The sequence below is a fragment of the Dendropsophus ebraccatus genome, chromosome 9 (assembly GCF_027789765.1).
Source record: "Dendropsophus ebraccatus isolate aDenEbr1 chromosome 9, aDenEbr1.pat, whole genome shotgun sequence".
Lineage (NCBI taxonomy): Eukaryota > Metazoa > Chordata > Amphibia > Anura > Hylidae > Dendropsophus > Dendropsophus ebraccatus.
Window position 1 is genome coordinate 26,519,145 of NC_091462.1, and position 16,444 is coordinate 26,535,588.

The window sequence follows — 16,444 nt, forward strand, 5'->3', positions numbered from 1 at the left end:
CCTGCTGATCAGGAGAAGGAACAAGGAGCAGATTCAATCCCTAGTGTCATTTATCTGCATCCATTTTCCCCAGAGATAAATTATAATGGATCTTCCCGGACAGATCACAACGATCAGGGATTGAACGTGCTTCTCCCCATCCTTCCTTCCTTCCTCTCTTCTCTCTGCCAGCCACAATGTAATTAGCTATTGATTATTAAACTCTCAATATGCTGCTAAATATTAAAGGAGAAGTCCAGCATTTTCTAAAAGCCGTCAACCTGCAGGTGGAGGGGGGAAACTGATTACAAGTAGGAACTTACCTCTCCCCGTGCCCATGGTGAGGAACTCCATGACCTCTGGGATGTCCATGATGGACACCATCTCCAGGCGCTCATTACATGCATGGGGAGAGGTAAGTTATTTATAATCAATTTCCCCCCTCCCCCTGCAGGACTTCTCCTTTAACTGAATGTCAACTACATGAATGGCCCTAAAAAGGCTTTATAGAAGCTTCTCTTTTTACATGGCTTAGAGAAATAGATGGATCACATGTCTTTCAATAGTGTCAGATCACTATAGTGCAAGATCACCATGACTGTATGAAGAAAACACTATGCAGTATGCAATACCTTGGTGTACCTTCATGCTAACCTGGTTTATCCAAAAATACACAAATAGAGCATTTCGGCAACAGATGCTCTTTAAGTCTTTGCAGCAGTTTTTTTGGTTTTTTTTGCCTTTCGGTTCACCATACAACATGAGTCGATCTTCATGAACTTCTCCAATAACGTTGACAGATACACAAACGTGCAACCCCATCGTCCTCTTATATTGGTTTAGTCTAAGGGCCCTATTCCACCGGACGATTATCGTTTGCATAATCATTAACGATTAACGATCTCAAACGACCGCTATTCCGAAACACCTGAAAACGTTCACTCATTTCCATGGAACGATAATCGTTACTTATGATCGTAATTGCGATCGTTTTTCTTCGCTATTTATTTGCTATTGCGTTCGTATCCATTGCGAACAACCGAACAATGTCTTATTTAATGTGAACGATTTGCGAACGTTTTGCGAACGAGCAACAATAAAAATAGGTCCAGGTCTTATAAAGCGATCAACGATTTCTCGTTCGGTTGTTAATCGTTAACTGCATTTCAACCGAACGATTATCGTTTATATTCGAACAATTTAACGATAATCTGAACAATAATCGTCCGGTGGAATAGGGCCCTGACTTTAAGTCCATATTGTGCATTTTACTTAAACTTGTTAAGTTCTTCTCCGGAGAGTCAGCCTCGTATTCCTTGTGATATAATTATCATAATAGATATAAATGATCCCCCTCATGCATTTCCCTAGCAGCGCTCCTGTTCTGCAATGCTACATCTCTCATAAATATCTTTTATTTCCACCCACTAATCCTCGGTGACTGGTGAACGCCACAAATTAGAATGATGCCGGGAGATCTGAGCGGAAAATCTGTCACCGCCGCAGTAAATGGGTAAAATGTTATCGGAACAGGTGTGTTTTGCCTTTGAAACAGCATCGAGGAATAAGAAGATGTTATAGCAGCTGCTAAATGGAAATGCTGAAATCCGGCCAGATTATGTTTTTTTTTTTTCTTCCTCTCGGTTTTAACTTTTTCAAATCATAGTTGTGTTGACCAGACAGATCCAGAGCAGATTTCCATCATCATCATTGTTCACCATCTTTCAAGCTCACACCCTTTAGGGACACAAAAACAAAAAAACTTGATTTTTGTATGACTTTGGGTAAAAACACAGATCTGAATTTGTACTGTGTTTTTAGGTGTTTTTTTTTTCAGCCAAAAATAAAGCATGTCAAAAAGGCTTAAGGTTTTTTTTTCTTTTATTGTATTTTTGCTTGTACAAAGCCTCAAAAAGGATTTTAAGTGTTTTTATTACTTTTTACATGCCTTTGATTATATATATATATATATTTGCAACTTTTTGTTCTGCAATTTTTAAATTCCTATAGAAAAATCTATGAGGAATAAGAGCAGAAAAATGCCATACCAAGTGCATGTGCGAAATGCAACAAAACAGCTGAAGAAGAAATTGTTTGCAGAGCATTCAAGGTATGTTCGTATGTATCTAACGGGGTACAAGGGGTACGCTGACAAAAAAATCTTTCAAGTCAACTGGTAGCAGAAAGATAGATTTGTAATTTCCTTCAGTTTCAAAAATTTCCAATCCTCCAGTACTTATCAGCCGCTGTATGTCCTGCAGGAAGTGGTGTATTCTTTCCAGTATGACACAGTGCTCTCTGCTGCCACCTCTGTAGAACAGTAGCAAATCCCCATAGAAACCATTATCTGCTTTGGACAGGTCCTGACATGAATATGCAAAAGAAGAGCCTGTGGAGCATCATCAAAGAGTCTCGAAACACAGGACTAGCCAGATATCCATCCGGGACCCAGCCAAGGGGTGACTCCTGTAAGGAAACCACCAGAACCACCATATTAAGTGGCTCTATAAGTCAATGTAATGACAAGGGGAAAACCAAGGCCAGGTATCCATCCACAGACAGCTGTTTCGGGGTGTTGCCCCGCATCAGGGTGGAGCAAGATTCTGGCTAGGTAGGAGCAATGTCTAGTAGAGCCATAAAAGAAACAGATCACTGATCTCAGGGAGACCAGCCAAACGACAACACTGCCGGCTGCTAGTTCCTGACATGGACAGAGGTGGCAGCAGAGAGCACTGTGTCAGACTGGAAAGAATACACCACTTCCTGCAGGACATACAGCGGCTAATAAGTACTGGAATTAATAGAAGTCATTTACAAATCTGCATTTTTGCCGGAGTACTGCTTTAATCCACTCTGAATTTCACACTGCAGTTTTCAAGCTGCAGACTTTATGCTTCAGATACACTGCAGTGGGTAAAAGGGAATGTGTTATTACAAAATGATCATGCTAATTTTACTTTATATATTATAAAATGATACTGAAATTTTGCCGTTTTCATTCTGGCCACAAGGCTTAAAACTAAGATAAAACTTTCCGTTCTGTCTGTGATGATAAAGCAGAGGCTTGTGGAATGACCTTTGCACAGGTCACAGAGGTCAAACAGTATGCTTACAAATGTGTTTCCTACAAAAAAAATTAGGGTCTGGAGATGTTCAATGTGTCTATGTCCATGAGGCTTGCTGTAAAGCATGTCCCTAAATGCTGTTATAGGGATTATCCAGAATTCTGATATTATTTTTTTTTATTAGTAGCACATACTATTATGGAGGCAGCCATCTTGCTTAAGCCCTTTTAAAGGTGTTAGAAGAACCTGGTCACTTTGTTCCAGAGACATCACCACTCTTGTCTCCAGTTTGTGGTTTGCAATTAAGCTCCATTCACTTCAATGGAACTGAGTTGTAAATCCCCACCCAAACAGGGGACATGAGTGGTGCTGTCTCTGGAAGAAGGTGACCATGTTTTTCTAATGCTGGATAACCCCTTTAAAACTGCTCAGGCAAGATGGCCATAACAGTATGCAACACTAATTAAAAAAAAATATATTACTACCAGGACAAAGAAACAGATTGACAAAAGAAGCAGTTTCAGTATCTGGATCCCTTTAAATCAGGGATGAGGAACCTTCAATCCTTCAGCTGTTGCAAAACTACAATTCCCATCATGCCTTTCCAGGCATGATGGGAATTGTAGTTTTGCAACAGCTGAAGGGATGAAGGTTCCCCATCCCTGCTTTAAATGCTCTTCATAGTTTACTGACGACTTTCATGTATCCCCACCCCCCCCACTCCAAATCTCATAATGTCCTACTGCAACAATTTCATTGAAAGAGGAAGCGTATGTGCCCTGTCATTTCTACGGGACGTCATCCAGCTTGAGCTCCGTGAATACAACTCGCAGTTCTTGTTCTATCCGGTGATTCGGTTTTTTGCAGAGACAGAACTTTAAAACAATTCAAAACATTAGGTATTCTAAGAAAAAAAAAAGTGTAATGTCTAAGAATAGCCCAGAATTACACAGCACATGGGGTTAAGCTACTGAAAGCAATTGGTTGATAGGTATAACAAATAAGGAAGCGAAGCTTGGGGATTCCCCCTGGAAGTTCCCAGACATTACTAGCATATGCACAGGCCAGTGTACTCGCTGAAACTTCACTGGCAAGACCTGCCGAGCCCATTCCTGGATCTAGAAGAAGAATCGCTCCTTTTAGATGCAGAACCAGAAACGTAAGTGCAAATATAACACTTCAAGAGTTCTTAACTCAACTTTATTCGCTTAATGTAAAGTTTAGCATTGCTGTGCTCAGAACACAGTGAGAGTTCATATTCCAGATCATGGGGGCAGTAATGTGAGCAGCATGAAAGGGTCACAGAAGTCATTTTACATATGCATAGAAAAAAGTTTCTGCATGGAAGTTGTTTTGCATTATATTTAATCGAGAAGGGGGGGGGGAATGACCACAAAAAATACTACTGAAATGTAACGTTGTGCACTTAAACCACTGCAAAATCACAAGAAGGTGGCTTAAAGCGTACTACAACTGGTCTAAAGATCACCGGGATCTACAATGCTTTCAGTTCGGACCATCGGATCTGTGGTCGGACGGAACCCGACGTAGTTGTGAATGCAAAAATGTTGATTTATCATCCGGGAAAAAAAAAAGGATTGTGAGATTTTGATTCCATTTTATGAACAAGGAACAGAAAAAATTACACAATGCACACAATTGTCATTGCAGAAGTCTGCTTTACCATGTATACTGATTTTTATATAGTGATACACACATTTTTTTTCTTTTATCTGTTTTTTTAACCATTAGATGACCTGTGACGTACCGGAACAACATTGTGTCACTGAGGGGGCACATAGAGGGCCCCCAACATGAGCCCTCTCTGTACCACACCACTCCCGGACGCTATCAGGTCGGTTCATGCCGGCTATTTAACCATTTAGATGCCGCTGTCTAAAACTGAATGCAATTGTGGGAAGCCGATTTGTTCTGCTTACCACCCGAGGCCTCTTCTGTGCTCCGGATTCTGTTCCGGCTCGGTGATTGCTATAGGCTGCCTTCAGCATTGATACATGCATTACATAGGTAGGCATGGTATTGCTCATAGAAGTCCACTGGGGGGACTACAAAGAAGTGTCAGTTTTTTAATATATATATATATATATATATATAAATACCATCAAATAATAAAAGTTTCAATCAGCCCTCCCCCCTTCTTATTTTTCAAATAAAAAAATAGAAACAATTGAAAAACTAAACATGTTTAGTATAGCCGCATGCAGAATCACCCTAATTATTAAATGATAATCTCATAGGGAATTGGCGAAAACTGCAAAAAGTACAGAATTAGAGATTTTTTTTTGTCACATTACAGATTATGGCAAAAAAATTGACACCACAAATAGCTTCATGAACCATAAAATAAAAGTGTTTTACTTTAAATATATAGTATATAGTAGTAATAGAGTAATTTTCAGCACATACTATTTTTTTTTTTTTTTTTACGTTTACATTCTTTAAAAGTAGTAAAATAAAATAAAAGTTGTATAAATTGCCTATCTTTGTAATTGTAATGACTTGAGCTTAGATGTCAGTTTCATTACAGAGTGAATAGCGTAATGATGACACCCCTGATAGCCTTGTGGCACTGTAATTATAAATCCCAATCACAATCCACCGTTTAGTTGGTTTTAAATCTCTGAATGAACAGATTTTGTCATTGCAATAAATAAATATATATATATATATATATATATATATATATATATTAGAGAGAGAGAGAGAGTTTGGATTCTTGAAAGAAATTCCTTATTTTATTATTATTACAATTTTTTATGCAAAAGTTTTATGAATAATCTTGTTAATCTTTGTCATTTATTTTATTCAGAACAAAAACATTATTCAATTTTTTATTAGTAGTAAAGTTAGTAAAATTAGTAGTAGTGGAAAAGTAGTAGCATTATAAATACTGGCAGTAATAGTGACAGCAGTAGGCGGGGGATGGAATTAGTATTACTGGCAGTATTATTTCTTTTTATTTATGTGTTTTTACTTCCAAATTATTTACTTTTTCTATCTATCTATCTATCTATCTATCTATCTATCTATCTATCTATCTACTGTATATCCTGACCCTGCACACATAGCGGATAGCAATGCTATATATACATGCAGTGTTGCCATAGCTCACAATGTGAAATGGAACACACAATATAATGGAAAACAATAGGCCATGTGTTTTCTTTTCGTACGGGTTTATATTGAAATACACATGAAAAATGCATAGTGGGAACATGAGGTATTTTGAGAATCTAGATGCTCAACAGTGGTTCTATATATCCAAACTGAGCATCAAAGATCCAGAAAATCTTAAAGGCCTGGGGAACCCCCCCACCCCTGTTATAAAAGAATGGGGTTTCTTTATACAATATGTAACATTAATATTGGCAGTGATACTGCCATTGGAAAAAGTCTGACATGTTGCTGAGTTTTGGTCATTTGGGGTCTTAGTGTGCAGACCCCCAAACAATTGTTAGATTCCTGGAGAAGTGCACGGTGATGGTCTTCACTGCCCCCGCTCACTGCACCAGACAAGCTGCATGGACTCACAATGGAGTGTGTCACATGCAGCGGGACGGAAATCACAGCGAGCCAGGGAGTGAAGCGTATACCCACTTCTTCCGGCTCTAACAATTGCTGGGGGTCTGCATGCTCAGACCCTCACAAATCAAAACTTTTGATGTGTCTTTGCAACATGTCAAAAGTATTTTTTTTTCTGAAGAGAGGGACACTTTAAATATATTATAGATCTATTTTGCATAGATTTTGTAATGAGCCGCCACTATGAGCCCATAATGTACCTATAATTTATAGGGAGGCAAAAATGATTGTGCATTCCATATAACGTTATGACATGCTCTATCTCATGCTGTACTAAGGAAATATATTCCCCATGGCTTTGCTTCTAGGGGAGAATATGGTGAAAGTACATGGAGTGGCTACCCTTCTGTATGGGCCAATTCACACCATATTTTGCTCCGTTTGATTATTTTTATTTTTTTATCTGAGGTTTTGTTAGTTTGTACGGTTTTGAACAATAAAAGGGACACAGCGCTGAAAGCCCATTATAGTGAATGGATTCCAATGGGTGCCGTCAGTGTTTGACATCCAGTGGATCCGGCCCGGTATGAGACATGCCTCTGTTTTATCTTTCCATTAGGATCGTAGCAATAGGATAATACAAAAGCCTCTGTTTTTTTTACATAAAACTTTCAAACAACACATAAAAAACAATACAAATAAAAAAGCAAAAAGCATTATTAAAGGAATTGAACACCACAAAAAAAAAAAAAAAAAACTGGTAAAAACTGATACAGTGGGCCAATCAAAATAAGGAACAATTGATCTTAAAAAAACCTATTGTTTTTTTTTCTTCTTTTTTTTCTAGGATTGAACAGGATGAAATAACAGGATAGTGTTAACCTAACGCTAAAGGGGTTGTCCAAGCAAAAAGTATGAGATTGCGGGAGGTCCGACCGCCGCACCCCTTGCTGATCTCCATATCGGGCACCTGGCTTTTGTGTTATGAATAGAGACTTGGGAATGGCACGTAAGCCGCAGGTCTATTCATTCCTATGAAGGTGCTGGAAAGATCCAAGCACACCAGAAGATTGCTGTACTCGGCTCTTTCTGTCGGCTCAATAGGAATGAATTGAGCCACGGGTCAGGTGCCGTACCTGCGGCTGTATTCATAACACAGAAGCCTGTGGCCGATATGGAAATCAGCGAGGGGTAGAGAGGTCGCCCCCCCCCTCCACAATCTCTTACTTTTCCCCTATCTTGTAGAAGTTGATTTTGCCCATCCAACTATTTTTTGGGCTACAGCAAGAGGTATAACTTAAAAGCAGCTCTCTGTAAATAAAATGTTTTTTAACACCCCAAAATATGTGCCAAACTACAGATGTATGAACAAATAGGGAGAAATGAGGGCCCGCAGACTGCCCAATGACTTGGAGCTGGCTATAGTTACAATTTCTATGAATGGATCATTGTGGTATGGAAACCTGTCGGTGTTTCATGCTGTCCGTGCTTGTGGCTGCATAAAACTAGTGACAGGTTCTCTTTAAGGGTATGTTCACACATAGGTTCTCTTTAAGGGTATGTTCACATATAGGTTCTCTTTAAGGGTATGTTCACATATAGGTTCTCTTTAAGGGTATGTTCACATATAGGTTCTCTTTAAGGGTATGTTCACATATAGGTTCTCTTTAAGGGTATGTTCACATATAAATTTTGTGCTGCTGATTTTCTGTTACAAATTTGAAGTTTTGGCTGTTCAGACATGATGGGAGTTGTAGTTTTGCAGCCGCATTGAGGGCTGACACCCCTCTAGGCAAAACTGAGACACTAGATTGTGGTCTGGGGGTGATTCTGTCTCTGGTGTTCTCTATATCTGAGTCACTTGCCGCCCACTGTTCACATGCACTATTTAGCGATAGTAGGTAAAGAGGGGGCCGCTTTGCTTGGGCTTCCCCTTAGTTATAGTGGAGAGCTACATATAGAGTCGCTCTTGTAATTGGAGGACTGCATGTAGATTGACTGTGGCGGTGCAGCCTCCCCGCTGTGCCCGTCTATTGGAAATAAATTTTAATCTAAAAAAAAATAATAATCAATTCTGACTTGCAAATGCAAGTTTGTACAATGGGTTGTTACTGCCCGCTCTCTCAGTTCCTCTTTATTAACAGTGATGGAATAAACAGATGGTAGTACATGTCGGTACTGTTATATTGGATGGGGCTTTATAATTAAGGGCTTTTCATGCAAATAGAGACACAAAAATACAGACTTTGATTAAGTTACTAGATGTAACCCAAGGACTTCTGGGAATTATTATGGGAGAACCGAGAGGCATACTGCAAGTTGTATAACTTAAAGAAGACCCAGTATTATTGGTTTTACCCACAAATTTAAGAAAAATGCAGTGTTTTTCATTAAGTTTTTAATAAGAATTTTGGAGGAGATTGATGAGTGAAGCACAAACATTTCATTATTTAAAAAAAATAAGATTTACTACTACATTGCACCGTAGTTTGTGTCATTTTCATTGCATGTTATGGGGTCGATAGCTATGTTTTTGTTTTATATTTTTTAAACTATGATGTTTTTTCTTGAAGTTTCTCTTTTGGACTTCTCTAAGGAAGAAAACATAGAAACATAGAAGATTGTCGGCAGAAAAAGACCACTGGGTCCATCTAGTCCGCCCTTTTAGTATTTTCTTTCTTATTATCTTAGGATAGATATATGTTTATCCCAGGCGTGTTTAAATTCTGTTATTGTAGATTTACCAACCACCTCTGCTTGAAGTTTGTTCCAGGTATCTACTACTCTTTCAGTAAAATAATATTTTCTCACATTGCTTCTGATCTTTCCCCCAACTAACCTCTAACTGTGTCCTCTTGTTCTTGAGCTCAGTTTTTTACTAAAAACACTTCCCTCCTGAACCTTATTTAGTCCTTTAACATACAGTAACTTAAAGGTTTCAAACATGTCCCCCCTTTCCCTTCTTTCCTCCAGACTATACAGATTCAAATCCTTAAGTCTTTCCTGATATGGTTTATGCCTCACACCCTCCACCATTTTTGTAGCCCGTCTTTGGACCCGTTCTATTTTATCAATGTCATTTTTTAGGTGAGGTCTCCAGAACTGGACACAGTATTCCAGATGTGGCCTCACCAGAGCTCTATACAGCCGGATCACAATCTCCCTCTTCCTACTGGTTATACCTCTAGCTATATACCCCAGCATACGATTTGCTTTCCCTACCGCCTGGTTGCACTGGTGACTCATTTTAAGGCTGTCTGATATCACTACCCCTAAATCCTTCTCTTCTGAAGTCTTTTCCAACACAGTACTGCCGATGTGATACTCGGATAGAGGATTCCTCCTCCCCAAGTGCATTATTTTCCATTTGGAAACGTTGAACTTTAATTTCCACTTGGTCAATAGTCATGCATTTTGTAAAATAAAACATATTTCCAATATTCAAGCGTTTCTTTAAAAGTATAGTTTGAAAAATATGGATTTACTAATCCCCCATGTGCTGTTTTGTTTTATTATCTGTTACTCCTGGTTACGGCCCACCAGGCATCCACTTTCTTGGGACGTCTATGCTCAGTTCAATCCTCCTATGATCTGTCCCATTAGTACTGGCAGTTGAATTTTCTTACCTTATTCCTCAGCCTAATTTCCATGAGGTTTCTAGGTAAATAACTAGGCTAGTAAGACGGCAGGGCTAAACCGTCCTCCAAAACGGTGCACCAAACCACCTTACTAGCCTAGGGATTTAACTACAGACTGCAAAGAAACCTACCTTCATCCTTAGAGCTCTGTGCACAATAGGGACATGTCAGCAGATTATATTTGTCTAACCCAATGATAGTTTCCCTTAAAGTTCTTGCATTCACTAAAGAATAACATTTCTCGAATTATGTGTTTGTTAGTCCTCCCTGAAATAGACAAATAAATTGTCAACTGGGAGTTACCATTCCTCTTGGGCGTGTCCCTATGCTTATACTTTGCATTGTCCAATCAGTACTGACAATGTTAGGCATTGTAGGGACACGCCCTATTGACAAAAGAAAATGGTAACACCCATTTGTCTTTGTACTGAGTAGGTCTGACACAAACACTGTTGCATTTTATAGAGAATACAAGTATTTACTAAAAACAGGCAGGTCACCAGAGTTGACGGGTTATTTTTACACATACTTCGTACTTCCTACGTCACTGTTTAGCAAAGTAAACTCTTAAAACCTTCTTCTTACCTGTTCCTTTCATAATGCATAGGTAAGAACACTAACATAACACTTGACCTCATTTCTTACATATTATGTAGATCTTTGTTGTGGAACTTGAGAACTTTTCTTTGAAGCGCAATTTACGTTGCTAAGCAATGTCATAGTTAAACGTAGGCCAACAAACACACAGCTAAGATATATATATATATATATATATATATATATATATATATACTTATAAAAGTATTTTTACAGGATGAATTTTTCTATGTTATGGGCACAGCTGGCAAACTGGTGTAGTGTATCTGTCTGTGCTGCCTGCTCAGATTCAGCATCCTTAGAAATTGTGATATATCCATGCATAGGTTCTGTCTGGTATTGCAGTTTTTAATTAAGTGAAGAAGAGCTTCAATATTGGTCACAACCGATGGACAGACATGACGTTGTAAAAAAACAGAAGGTGCAACAGCAACCTACAGGTGCAAGGGCTTACCATATATACTTCTCCCAGGGTACACATGGTAAAAACCTGCTCTGTAGATATTAAAAAGTTAGGATCTTAGCAAACTATTTGATCAAACAGGGTGCTATAAAAAGAGATCATTAGGCTCCTATCTGCCCAGTTGTAGGCTTATTTAGCCCAGGAGAGGCCATTGCTAGTGTGATAATGCTAGAGTAGGGACCATGTCTTGGCGACACCTTAACGTGGTGACATGGTACACTCAATTTGATCAAATAGTTTGCTAAGATCCTCACTTTTTAATATCTACAGAGCAGGTGTTTACCGTGTGTACGCTGGGAGGAGTATATACAGTAAGCCCTTGCACCTGTGGGTTGCTGTTGCACCTTCTGTTTATTTATCTGTACTTAAGCCACAGTGTGACAGTGTGAGTCATAGATGTGCTGCCAAATTTTCCTTTTTTTCTGTAGACATGACGTTGTGTCTGGAAGTGAACAAGATCCTTTTTTTTTTAAATCTAGGACAACCTTCAAGCATCCTACCTGTGACACACGACTAGCAGATGGCAATGTCTTAGCACAATGAACAGAAGCATTGCCATTGATAGCACAGTGTTGCACCACAGTAACCCATTTATTAACCTGCCCCCCCCCCCCCATTTGACCATTGTTGCCCTCGATTCTTGTTCTTGACCAAAGATGTAATCTAACACTTGGAGGTGACTTGGGCTTCACAAACCAGGAATACAACTAACACTGACGCTTCTACCAAAGATATGTTGCCCTGGTGCCAAGACAAGGCAACGATATTCAATAAATCACGACATTCAAAGGGCTCCTACCACAGATTGAAAATCATAGAAACATGGTCTGTCTAGCCTATTGGGAGCCCTTACGGTTAAAAACTGTACATAGGTGCAGGAGCAGACTACCTTCTACTTAAACCCTTATGTACTGCAGTGTGTTAGTGACCCACAGTTCAGCTACATGCTGCAACACAAAAAAGGGTTAAAAAAAACCTAGGAGCTCTCTGGCTTACCGCTCTGATAACCCTGACCTTGAAGCTTTCAGCAGGAGAACAGAGGTGAGGAGTTATCAAAGCAGTGAAGCAGAAATCTCTTTGTCTTCTGCTTTTTAACCCTTTTTTGTGTTGCAGCATATAAGTGAACTCTGGTTCACTTACACACTGCAGTACATAAGGGGTTAAGCAGAAGGACACAGGACGGCTTTTACCTTCCCTGTGCATCCTTGGCCCCCCTGTGGCATGGGCCTATAGCAGCTGCTTGGCCTGCCTCTATGGTAGCTACGCCACTGAGAGCCGCTAAATGACATAAGGCCTTTAAATTGGCTTCACATAGCTGTAATATGTAATAATGGTCCATTTTAAAAGAATATTCCCATTATAGAATATAATCAAATATCACTAGGATGTGCCTTACCATTCTAATCAGTGGAGGTCCAACCTATGGAGTCCCGATGATTCCCTGTGCAGGGGGTACAAAACAGGGGGGTAAAACAGCTTCGAAATGTATTCCATAGAGCTTATAATTGCAGCACCCTGCTGTAAAAAAAAAAAAAAAATTCAATAGAAATTTTTTTTCTTTCGAGAACATAAAATATCCTTAAATTATGAAATATCACTTCCCCTACTCCCCAACCGTCCAATAGCATCCTGGGCAGCCGACCACTGTGCCTACCTCTCGTCCTACCGCTGTATAATAGATGATCTCACGCCATGGATAAGATTTTATGCAATTTTTTAAACTGGGGCCGGGGCTGCAACATTTGTCAGAAAGTCAAGAGGAGATTTCTATTTCCCTTCCTTGTAAATGTGACAGTGCTGTATAGTCAGCCCTCCGCCCATTGCCATCTGCCCACATACTTTCTGTGGTAAGAGGATAACTGACAGTCGCTATCACAAGGCACACCAAGTCCCTTCCTCATTTATCTTATCTCTCTGTCTTCAATTATTCATCTTAAGAAGGCGAATACAGCTTTGAGAGCCTCAAAAGAAGAAATATCAAAAAAATGCATTGAAATAAAACCTGCAGTAATAATTGCACCTTGCCCATTATATTAGATCCCTGAGCTCATTGTTCAGTCCTCTACGCCTGAACGTCATACTGGATGAATTAAGATTTTATTGCATCTGAATAAAACTTGCAGAAATCCATGTACTTGCCTCCTCCATTCAGTTTCATGGAGATATATTTTTAGTTGCAGAAAATTAGTGCAGTAAATCTACCATGTGCGAATATACCCTTAGTAGGCACTTAGCACCGGTGGGTCTCTGTCCTTGTTTTGCTTTTCCCCCGATTGCCACAATGCTGCTTTCTCCTCCAAGGAAGTTCCTGATATGACCCATAGAGGTCACCCATGAGCTCTGGCTACAACTTTTAGAACCATTGAACACGTTGCTTATGTGTCTCCCATCAGTATCTCCTATTTAAAGCTACATAATGACTTTCATACATGAGCAATATTGTCATTTACCATAGCAAAGGCCTTATCCTGGTTTCTGGATCCTGTTATAGGACTTACTGAGCTCTGCTATATGATTGAACCAGCCTCTGGATACTACATCTATTGTTTCTGGGTCAGTGTCAACTTTCTACCCAAATCTGGACTCTCATTGCTGTTCTATTAGGTCCTTGTACCAGTCTTACCTGGTCTATTGGGCAAGCAGATACACACACCAGAACCACTCTCAGGAAGCGACCTTGTTTCCTTTGGCCCAATGCCAAACCAAGTAGCACAGTGGGTCCACATCTGCCGCACATTACAGGTGACATCTCTGAAGGCAGTTGAACTAGGAGTAATATTAAAGGGGTTATCCAGCGCTACAAAAACATGGCCACTTTCCCCCTACTGTTGTCTCCAGTTTGGGTGGGGTTTTGAAACTCAGTTTCATTGAAGTAAATGGAGCTTAATTGCAAACCGCACCTGAACTGGAGACAACAGTAGGGGGAAAAGTGGCCATGTTTTTGTAGCGCTGGATAACCCCTTTAAGCTCTATTCATATACAGAAAATATCTTAATGCTCTATGATTACTGACTCACATAGTTTCCTTGAGACATGTCAAAAGTATTTGCTGGTTGGGGTCTAGATGTTCAGAACCCCGGTGTGCTGCCGCTGCTCCTGTCGCGCAGAGCAACATGCAGCAGGCTGTCACCGACAAAATTGTAATCTTTCAGCAGGTTGAAAGACCATGATCAGGTGATATTGTACATGTCGGATGATGACTGCCTTTTAACATGCACTATTACACTAAACAATTTTCGGCCTGAATGTTCGGGAATCGGCCAAGTATGGTCGATAATCGTGTAGTGTAATAAGACCTCCATAGGAGTCTATCTCCTGCAAGAAAGGAAAGCACTTGGCCAGTGCTTCTCCCTAATGGTTCTAGCGATCGGTGGGGCTCTGAATAACTACGATCCAAATGATAAAAGCTTTGGTCAAAAGATTTTTGAAATGGCAGTGCCTATTTGCCTTTTGTTCTCTTGGAGATAATTAAAAACCAGAGAAGTCTAGCCGCTTTATTCTAATGGTACGTTTACACGGAACGATTATTGTTCAAATTTTCGCCATAACGATCGCATTTGAGTGATAATCGGCTCGTATAAACACAGCAAACGATCAAGCGACGAGCGAGATATCGTTCGTTTTGATCTTTCAACATGTTCTCAAATCGTTGTTGGTCGTTCGCTAAAAATTCGCAGATTGTTTCGTGTAAACAGTCTTTCAAAGATTCACCCTATGTGAAAGATGGGCTTAAGCGATCTTAAAAACGATCTCAATAACGAATATTCTTACGAATTTTCTAATGATTTATTTGTCTAAACGCTGATTGTTATAAAGACCAAATTGTTGCTTCAAAATTGTTAAACGATCGATTGAGCAAATTATCGCTCCATGCAAACGCAGCATTAGTCTAAAGGCCCTATTTCACTGAACGATAAGTGTTCATAAACTCGCTCCAACGACCGCTCGTTAACGATAATCGCTTCGTGGATTTGGTGTAAATGAGCGAACGACAAAGGCAAAATCGTTATATTGTCGTTGAAATTTGTTTTTCAGCATGTCGAAAACAAATCGTTGGTCTTTGAAAGATAATTGGCTAATCGGTTCGGCCAATGATTCGTATCATTTGAGCAGGATCTGCCAATGATCAGCTAGTTATTTAGAGCAGAACCTGCCAGTGATCAGGTGATAATTGGGAACAGGACCTGCCAGTGATTGCCCATTGATTGGGAGCAGGACCTGCCAATGATCAGCCAGTGATTGGGAGCAGGACCTGTCAATGATCAGAAAATGATCAACTAATGATCAGAGCAGCATTGGAACAAGGAAACCGGGCAAGGTTTTCAAAAAAGAACCACGCCACCAGAATCCCTATGCCAGCACTGATCAGATAAATGTTTAAAAAAAAAGCAATGTACCTGATTGTGCATTTCCCAATTAATATTGCACCAAACAATTTTCACTTAGCCCCAGTCCACCACTGCTCCCCTTCAACTCCCTGGATCCCTATTTCCAAGTTAAATGCTTGGAAGCTGGACATGCCAATGACCAGCCAGTGATTGGGAGCAGGACCTGTCAGTGATCAGTCAATGATTGTGAGCAGGACCTGCTAGTGCTGTGATAGCGAACCTATGACACGCGTGTCAGCACTGACAGGTGTTGCCAAAGTCACTGACACATGGCCGCATACAGAAAAGTATGCAGCCGCATGCAAGCTCCAAGACAGCCCCGTGCTCTTAAAGTGTGGCCTGACCCCACAAATTCCCTGCCCCACGTACCCCCAGATGCAGCTACTGGGACGTCACCTGGCACAGTAGCTGCTTACGGACGGCCACAGCGGTGCCGCACTCCAGCCCCGTCTTGCTCCTGTCTCCAGCGTCCTGGTGCCACAGCCCGCATCCTGGACCATAGCAGTATTGTAAGTGTGTGTGGGGAGGGATGGGGGTCGGGGGATTGGTGTCCGGGGATGCGTTAGTTGGGGTATTGTGTGTGTGGGGGGGGGGGGGGGGATGGGACCAGGCGGGGTAATGTGTGGGGTGGTGGGGTCAGGTTGGGCAATGTGTATGTGGGTGAGGAGGTCAGATGGGATAGTGTGTGTGGGGATGGGGGGCAGGTAAGGTTGTGTGGGGGGATGGGGGGTCAGGTGGGGTATGTGGAAGGGTCAGGCAGGGTAGTGTATG

General features: G+C 40.5%; 1 protein-coding gene across 6 annotated transcripts in view; it reads left to right on the forward strand.

Annotated features, from left to right (window-relative positions):
* The first annotated feature begins 4,097 nt into the window (after positions 1-4,097).
* Positions 4,098-16,444, forward strand: part of TANK (TRAF family member associated NFKB activator) — a 74,616-nt gene continuing 62,269 nt past the window's right edge. For 3 of the 6 annotated variants that reach the window (XM_069982801.1, XM_069982803.1, XM_069982809.1), the window contains exons 1-2: positions 4,105-4,203; positions 4,797-4,899. The gene's annotated coding sequence lies outside the window, so the exon portion shown is untranslated. Of the gene's footprint in view, positions 4,204-4,796; positions 4,900-16,444 lie in introns of all 6 variants that reach the window. The other 3 variants (XM_069982807.1, XM_069982805.1, XM_069982802.1) reach the window with 3 other exon arrangements.